Here is a 9331-nt window from a genome sequence, read left to right on the forward strand (position 1 = left end):
GACATGATGTAGAGAGATAAATTCATGCAATATGAAACAAACCCCATCTTGTTATCCTCGATGGCAACGATGCAATACGTGCCTTGCTGCCCCTTCTGTCACTGGGAAAGGACACCGCAAGATCGAACCCAAATCTAAGCACTTCTCCCATGGCAAGAACTACCTATCTAGTTGGCCAAACCAAAAGGATAATTCGAAGAGTCTTGCAAACATAACCAATCATGCATAAAAGAATTCAAAGAAGATTCAAACATTATTCATAGATAGACTTGATCATAAACCCACAATTCATCGGTCTCAACAAACACACCGCAAAAAGAAGATTACATCGAATAGATCTCCACGAGAGAGGGGGAGAACTTTGTATTGAGATTGAAAGAGAGAGAAGAAGCCATCTAGCTACTAACTATGGACCCGAAGGTCTGAGGTAAACTACTCACACTTCATCGGAGGGGCTATGGTGATGTAGAAGCCCTCCGTGATGACGGCCCTCTTCCGGCGGAGCTCCGGAATAGGCCCCAAGATGGGATCTCATGGATACAAAAAGTTGCGGCGGTGGAATTAGGTTTTTGGCTCCTGTTCTGATCGTTTGGGGGTACGTGTGTATATATAGGAGGAAGAAGTACGCCGGAGGATCAACGAGGGGCCCACTGTTGGGGAACGTAGCAGAATTTTAAAATTTTCTACGCATCACCAAGATCAATCTATGGAGTCATCTAGCAACGAGGGAGAGAGGAGTGCATCTACATACCCTTGTAGATCGCGAGCGGAAGCGTTCAAGAGAACAGGGTTGATGGAGTCGTACTCGTCATGATCCAAATCACTGATGACCTAGCACCGAACGGACGGCACCTCCGCGTTCAACACACGTACGGTTGAGAAGACGTCTCCTCCAACTTGATCCGGTAAGGGGGAAGGAGAAGTTGATGGAGATCCAGCAGCACGACGGCGTGGTGGTGGAAACTACGGCGATCTCGGTAGGGCTTCGCCGAGCACTTCAAGAGGGAGAGGTGTCACGGGAGGGAGAGGGAGGCGCCAGGGGTTAGGGTGCGGCTGCCCTCCCTCCCCCCCACTATATATAGGACCCAGGGGGGGCGCCGGCCCTAGTAGATGAGATCTCCAAGGGGGGCGGCAGCCAAGGGGGGTGGAGTGCCCTCCAAGCCAAGTGGGGCGCCCCCACCCCTAGGGTTTCCAATCCTAGGCGCAGGGGATGCCCATGGGGGGGGCGCACCAGCCCACCTGGGGCTGGTTCCCCTCCCACTTCAGCCCATGGGGCCCTTCGGGATAGGTGGCCCCACCCGGTGGACTCCCGGGACCCTTCTGGTGGTCCCGGTACAATACCGATAACCCCCGAAACCTGCCCAATGGCCGAAACTTGACTTCCTATATATAATTCTTCACCTCCGGACCATTCCGGAACTCCTCGTGACGTTCGGGGTCTCATCCGGAACTTCGAACAACTTTCGGGTTACCGTATACCAATATCTCAACAACCCTAGCGTCACCAAACCTTAAGTGTGTAGACCCTACGGGTTCGGGAGACATGCAGACATGACCGAGACGACTCTCCGGTCAATAACCAACAGTGGGATCTGGATACCCATGTTGGCTCCCACATGTTCCACGATGATCTCATCGGATGAACCACGATGTCGAGGATTCGATCAATCCCGTATACAATTCCCTTTGTCAATCGGTATGTTACTTGCCCGAGACTCGATCATCGGTATCCCAATACCTCGTTAAATCTCGTTACCGGCAAGTCACTTTACTTGTACCGTAATGCATGATCCCGTGATCAACCACTTGGTCACATTGAGCTCATTATGATGATGCATTACCGAGTGGGCCCAAGAGATACCTCTCCGTCATACGGAGTGACAAATCCCAGTCTCAATTCGTGCCAACCCAACAGACACTTTCGGAGATACCCGTAGTGCACCTTTATAGTCACCCAGTTACGTTGTGACGTTTGGCACACCCAAAGCACTCCTACGGTATCCGGGAGTTGCACAATCTCATGGTCTAAGGAAATGATACTTGACATTTGGAAAAGCTATAGCAAACGAACTACACGATCTTTGAGCTATGCTTAGGATTGGGTCTTGTCCATCACATCATTCTCCTAATGATGTGATCTCGTTATCAATGACATCCAATGTCCATAGTCAGGAAACCATGACTATCTTTTGATCAACGAGCTAGTCAAGTAGAGGCTCACTAGGGACGTGTTGTGGTCTATGTATTCACACATGTATTACGATTTTCGGATAACACAATTATAGCATGAACAATAGACAATTATCATGAACAATGAAATATAATAATAACCATTTTATTATTGCCTCTAGGGCATATTTCCAACAGTCTCCCACTTACACTAGAGTTAATAATCTAGTTACATTGTGATGAATCAAACACCCATAGAGTTCTGGTGTTGATCATGTTTTGCTCTAGGGAGAGGTTTAGTCAACGGATCTGCCACATTCAGGTCCGTATGTACTTTACAAATATCTATGTCTCCATTTTGAACACTTTCACGAATGGAGTTGAAGTGACGCTTGATATGCCTGGTCTTCCTGTGAAACCTGAGCTCCTTGGCAAGGGCAATAGCTCCAGTGTTGTCACAGAAGAGAGTGATTGGCCCCGACGCATTGGGTATGACTCATAGGTCGGTGATGAACTCCTTCATCCAGATTGCTTCTTGTGCTGCCTCCGAGGCTGCCATGTACTCCGCTTCACATGTAGATCCCGCCACAATGCCTTGCTTGCAACTGCACCAGCTTACTTCCCCACCATTTAAAACATACACGTATCCGGTTTGTGACTTAGAGTCATCCAGATCTGTGTCGAAGCTAGCATCGATGTAACCCTTTACGACGAGCTCTTCGTCACCTCCATAAACGAGAAACATATCCTTAGTCCTCTTCAGGTACTTCAGAATATTCTTGACCGCTGTCCAGTGTTTCATGCCGGAATTACTTTGGTACCTTCCTACCAAACTTACGGCAAGATTTACATCAGGTCTGGTACACAACATAGCATACATGATAGACCCTATGGCCGAGGCATAGGGGACGACACTCATCTTTTCTCTATCTTCTGCCGTGGTCGGGCATTGAGTCGTGCTCAATCTCGTACCTTGCAACACAGGCAAGAACCCCTTCTTTGACTGATTCATATTGAACTTCTTCAATCCAAAATAATAAGATGTGCATCAAGGGGGCTGCTTGAGCGTGCCACGTGGGCGGAGGCGTACTGTGTGATGCAGCCAATGGCGTGAGGGGTGCACAGTATATCAAAGGAAGAAAAGAAACAAAACGCGATCTCCTCGAGCATTCGTTCTCCGTTCGCACCCAGTGCCTCCTCCAGTTAGGGTTACCGCCGCCGCCCTCCCCCATGCTCGTGCCCTTCATCTCCCGCCCCGAGCTCCATCTCCTCCACCCGCGGCTTGTGCTCCGTCCTTCCCTCCTTGTTGGCGCTCAACCTGGCGAGCGTGAACCGCCGCAAACCGCAGCAGAGGGAGACGTGGAGAGGACATCAGGCCGAGGTGAGTTTCCAATCATCTCTCTGTATTTCTTCATGCGCGGGACCGGCCCCTCCTCTGCTTTCTATTCTCCGCTTGTCATCATCGTCAAGGTGCGCTTCTTGGTCTGCTCATGCATATCCATGGATGTTTCTGTGTTGATTTTCAATTCATGCCCGTGTCATTTTGTTCACGCTCATGAGGTGTTTGATCTTATGTCTCCTCGCTGTGGTACGTTCAATTTTTTTTTCTTATTTTAGAAATCGCGATGATCGGTTCATCGTCAGATTTGGTTCGATGTTTCATCTGCTCAGTGGGTTGTCTCTGTCTTTAGGTACGATTTGCAGCGGTTTTTGTTGCCGCTTCAGTTTATTGTGCTTTTTCTTGTATGAGATTCCAAGCAAGATTGTTCGGTTGGTTCTTCTTTTTCTTCTTAGAGATTTTGAGCAAGATTGTTATATGTGGCAGTATGAAGATGGATTTGAAATAAATTCTGTTGTGCTGTGCACTTTAAAACGAGATGAACTTAACTGAAGTTGTTAGTGCCATTTAAAATACAGTGATCTACAAAGTTGGGCCGTATAGCTTCCGAGCTGCGCCAAGCGATGGAAGAGCTTATGCATCCCTCGCCGCCGCAGCCAATGCAGACAAGCCCTTCGGAGCCGCTGTCGGCTGAGCCAGTGCCCGCGCAAGCCAAGTCTCACATGGGCCTGGCTACGATTCCGGCGTCGAGCAAGGCGACCCGGTTTCCCCTCTTGTTGGGCAATGGCAGCTTCGGCATTAGGTGCCTGGTGAAGGCCAACCATTTTCATCACCCAGCTGCCGGACAAGGAACTTCCACCACTACGATGTGTGGTTCTTGTTCTTCTATTTTCCCCATAATTAATCAGCAACGCGGCGCTAGCTTCTACTAAAAATTAGGTGTTCATAGTCACATAATTTTTCATAGATTCACTACAAAACTGTAAGTTTTGAACTTATGCTCGCTCATACAAATCTGTGCATGTATGCATGCATGTCCTCTGGATTAACTATTATAAGCTAGCAGTTGACATGCGTGTACATGCATGTTGTTATCAGCAATCTAGCATCAATCTGTCTGAATAATGAGCTTGAATATAATTTCAGAATAAGAACGTGAGTTTATTAAATGCATGGTTTGGTTTGCTGAGAGATTAGCACACAGTTAACTTGATCCAACAGAACAGCAAATTCGATGACCATGCATGTTTGACAAGAAGACGATCAACACCACTCTCCCTAAACAGATCATAAGATCATACTAAAAGGTAGAAGACCCCATGCTAGAAAAACATAATGTACATACAGTTTCAGTTCTTTCTTAGGAAGGAACAATCAGCAACATACTAATTAACTAGCTGCTGGTAGATCCGGTTCTCCAAAGTACTAAAAAAAAGTTGTAATTTGATGGACTAATTAACTAAGTTCTCTTTTATTTCTCATTTTTGGAGTGAGATAGATGGACCGTAATAGCACTTGTATTTACTCAATTTTGTTGTTTTTTCATACAAGTCCTTCTTTTCCATGTTGAGTCAAATGTCTCTGATATTTTTTTCTTTTACTTTCCAGGTTTCCTGGAACTAATAGATGGAGGGGTGTTAGGGCTGAGATTGGGATCGGATGAATTGCTCTATCGATTTTGTTCACTATTGTGTAGTAGTATGTACAACAACAACATTACTGTAACGGTGCCTTTTTGTTTCATGAATAGATGTAGTTTTCCATGCATTTCTCTCTGGTTGAATAGATCGATTAAGTTTCTCCTTTAATTTTTATGTGGAAGAACACAGGGGTTCTCCCACATTTATTCATATATTACTGCTCGTTTGCATTGGGCTAATTGATTTTAACGGCTTGTAGGCAATGCATGGCAAGAACAACCAAAGCTGCTCCATCTGAGAAACAAGAGTCAGAATATGTAGCTACTGTTGCAGAAGAAGGTGTATGTACTGAAGTAGCAGACGAGTAAGTAGGCTGTACACCTCCTGATAGGATGTACTGACGCTTATTGCTTTCAATTAATAGTTTGTCCTATTGGTATGACAGTGATTATTCTATGTAAAGATAGCAATTTTATAAGCTACTCAGCTTGTTTGTTGAAACTGGAGTCTATAGAAACTAGAAAGGACGATGCCATGTCCCTGTCTAACTATCTTTTTCTCTGAATGTTTTGTTTAGAACTTGTTCCTAGCAGATTTGAGAATTCTGGGGATGAGATAGATTGCAGCAGTACACCCTATCACCTGATGGAGAAAAGGAGCCTAGAGAAGAACGTTTAGCTTAAACTGGAACTGAGATATATGTTTTTTCAGTATACACGCTTTTTTTACTCTTTTCAGCTAATGATTGTTCAGTTGTGACAAGTAAATAATAATTTGTTATCATGTGACCAGGTACTTCACACCTTATTAGGGATGTCTTCTACCAAATGGGCTTTTGACCGATGAGGACATAGTAGCACTCTCGGGTGACCAGGTGTGTCTTCGGCTGTATCCTTGAAATATTTCACTACTTATGTTGGATGGAGGATTAATCTCATATTTGCAAGGGATATTTACTAACGAACTACCAAAAATATATAGCTCTTTATTGTCACAAGTTTTTATATCAAAGGCACACACGAGCATGTCTGTTAGTAGCATTCTGTTCGAAGTCTACGGGATTTCATATGCAGAAGTGAGTAAGAAAGTAAATATAAGATTGTTCTTTTCCTGCGAAAGTTTTCATTGTGCAGGTTTGCCTACTTAATTCAAGTAGTACTGGTGGACTAACATCATACATCCAGAATGCCAAAAGGCTTTTGGTCGATCCAAGGCAACTTTAAGATATGTAGTCTGGCTGATTATGAAATATACCAGAAAGTGAGTACAGCTTATGTTAAGTTATAGTCCGGAGTCTTCATGTTGATTTATTTGAAATTTTGGAATGATTATAATTGGAAGTGTCACTTCAATTTCTGAGAGTAGTTGCATCCTAATGATTTACATCCTCTTGATGTTTTCTCTGAAATTTTCACATCCTATAGATGAACTTTTTCTACTGAATTTTTTTAGCTGTTGGTAGTTGATGTTCTGAAGTTGAAGCAGCTATGGTCTACAGATTTATAAGTACACCACATACTGAAGAAGTAGATGTTTCAATGGATGGATCGGGTCTTTTTGTATCTGAACTGATGCCGACTTGCCGCTACCAAGGAAAATGTGATTTCCCGTCTATTTTGCAGCCTGCATTAGTAGTTCAAGTTTATACCCTTGAATATTTTTCTTCATGAGCAAGTGGTGACTCTTGGTTCATCTACTTTGTAGTTATCACCTTCCGGTGTCTCTTTATTTTAGATTGTGGAGTAATCACATGATCTGTCAAAATATTGGTTTGGCAGAATAGAGTAGTTGCTGAAGAGATCAATTGGATTTTGCTGGTCTGGACTCCTAATAATTTTTACCATTTGCTAATTGCGGAACTATATGTTGACTAGAAAAGTTAAGCTAATATGATGTTTGTCATTTAATACACATCAATATCATACGAGAAAACAATTATATTCATATTCCTACATATGCTCGTGTCGGGAGTGGACCAGTGCATTGGCATTCATATAGTGGACCAGTGCATTGACATTTAGGTGGGAATACTTCTGATGATCGAGATATTCATCAAGTGGGCATGCCTCATATTCATATTTATCTTTCTCGATTTGAATACACGCTGTACAAATATCTTTGAATTAAATTCACATAAGGGAGTATTAATTTTTTAAGATATTTGTAATAAATATGAGCTGGCTAGCTACTAAGATGTCCTATTGTCGGATATCTGGACTACCATCACTCGATGAAATCTTATTTCGTTCTGTTTAATGCAATGCAGGTGGAGAACATGTCCTTCTTTTATGTTGAGCCCATGTTGGTTCATTACACAATGCTTATCTACACGCCATCTGTCATTGCTGCAATATCCCAAAGTACCATATCGGCTTGGCCGAGTTACCAATTGATGTACGTCTTCCTACTCGCTTTTCTGAAATCTGATTATTACATCAAACCGGAACCTGAGTTTGAGTTATAATGATCCTCTTGCAATATTTAATAAGAATGGTATATAGTACTGGAATGCTTATCTTATAACAATGATGATATAAGGCACTACTTACAATCATTGGATCATTTTCACCATATCATTACAATTTTTTAACCCAAACAACATTTTTAAATGCTCTTAGGCTAGGGCGGCGAGATGCAGAGGAGCCTTGGGTACAGAACTACAGGTGAAGGGAGGTGGGTGACAGGTCGAGCAACTATGGTCAGGGTGGCTGTGTGAAGAACAGAGAGGTGGGCAAGGAAGTTTTGAACTAACTGATGCTATGGAGATGAATCAAGGAGATTAGAGGAGAGAAGTTGAGAGAGATTTAGGCGATGTTCAGTAGAAGAGGATTTTTTCTAGCTATGTGAACCCAAGATGTGTGATGCTCAACAAGGTATGTATCTGTTTTGGAGGTCGCCCGCCTTTTGGAGCATATTAGACTATGATTTCAATCGATGTTGTGCTCTGGCATCAACCTTGTAAGATGTCACCTCTCAGTTAATATAGATATATTAGCATGCTATATGTTTTGACGACTGAACACTTTGCTTCTGCACTTTCGCTAAGTATACTCTTTTTAAACAACTGGCTTTTTTTCTGGACTGCATACACACGTTCACAAATGCATTAGCTAGATTGGTGCGCACAAGACCGCAGAGGAGGCGCGCCATGGGCGCGCCCCTGCCACTAGTATCTTGTCAAAGTACGTACTCTATGAAAGACCAATGAGGCGTCTTGATCTATCTCTATAGATCTTGATGCCTAATATGTAAGCAGCTTCTCTAAGATCCTTCATTGAAAAACACTTGTTCAAGTAGGCCTTTATGCTTTTCAAGAATTCTATATCATTTCCCATCAATAGTATGTCATCCACATACAATATGAGAAATGCTACAGAGCTCCCACTCACTTTCTTGTAAATGCAGACTTCTTCATAAGTCTGCGTAAACCCAAACGCTTTGATCATCCCATCAAAACGAATGTTCCAACTCCGAGATGCTTGCACCAGCCCATAGATCGAGCGTTGGAGCTTGCACACCTTGTCAGCATTCTTAGGATCGACAAAACCTTCCAGCTGCATCATATACAATTCTTCCTTAAGAAAATCATTAAGGAATGTTGTTTTGACGTCCATTTGCCATATCTCATAATCATAGAATGCGGAAATTGCTAACATGATTCGGACGGACTTCAGCTTCGCCACGGGTGAGAAAGTCTCATCATAGTCAACCCCTTGAACTTGTCGATAACCCTTAGCGACAAGCCGAGCTTTATAGATGGTTACATTACCATCCGCGTCTGTCTTCTTCTTAAAGATCCATTTATTTTCTATGACTCGCCGATCATCGGGCAAGTCAGTCAAAGTCCATACTTCATTTTCATACATGGATCCTATCTCGAATTTCATGGCTTCCAGCCATTTGTCGGAATCTGGGTCCGCCATCGTTTCTTCATAGTTCGAAGGTTCACCGTTGTCTAACAACATGATTTCCAAGACAGGGTTGTCGTACCACTCTGGTGCGGAACGTGTCCTTGTGGACCTACGAAGTTCAGTAGCAACTTGATCTGAAGTTTCATGATCATCATCATCAACTCCCTCTCTAGTCGGTGCAGACACCTCAGGAACATTTTCTTGAGCTGCGCCACTCTCCGGTTCAAGAGGCAATACTTCATCAAGTTCTACTTTCCTCCCACTTACTTCTT

General features: G+C 43.5%; 1 long non-coding RNA gene across 13 annotated transcripts; it reads left to right on the forward strand.

Annotated features, from left to right (window-relative positions):
* The first annotated feature begins 3336 nt into the window (after positions 1 to 3336).
* Positions 3337 to 8168, forward strand: LOC119316358. Of its 13 annotated transcripts, none has more exons than XR_005152894.1 (8): positions 3337 to 3550; positions 4087 to 4378; positions 5117 to 5206; positions 5408 to 5512; positions 5726 to 6408; positions 6601 to 6747; positions 7415 to 7542; positions 7767 to 8168. It is a non-coding gene; the product is annotated as an uncharacterized LOC119316358 (long non-coding RNA). The 13 variants fall into 13 exon arrangements; XR_005152896.1 differs by having other exon boundaries at positions 6634 to 6747; XR_005152892.1 differs by having other exon boundaries at positions 6647 to 6747.
* Positions 8169 to 9331: the final 1163 nt, after the last annotated feature.

The sequence above is a fragment of the Triticum dicoccoides genome, chromosome 6A, assembly GCF_002162155.2.
Source record: "Triticum dicoccoides isolate Atlit2015 ecotype Zavitan chromosome 6A, WEW_v2.0, whole genome shotgun sequence".
Lineage (NCBI taxonomy): Eukaryota > Viridiplantae > Streptophyta > Magnoliopsida > Poales > Poaceae > Triticum > Triticum dicoccoides.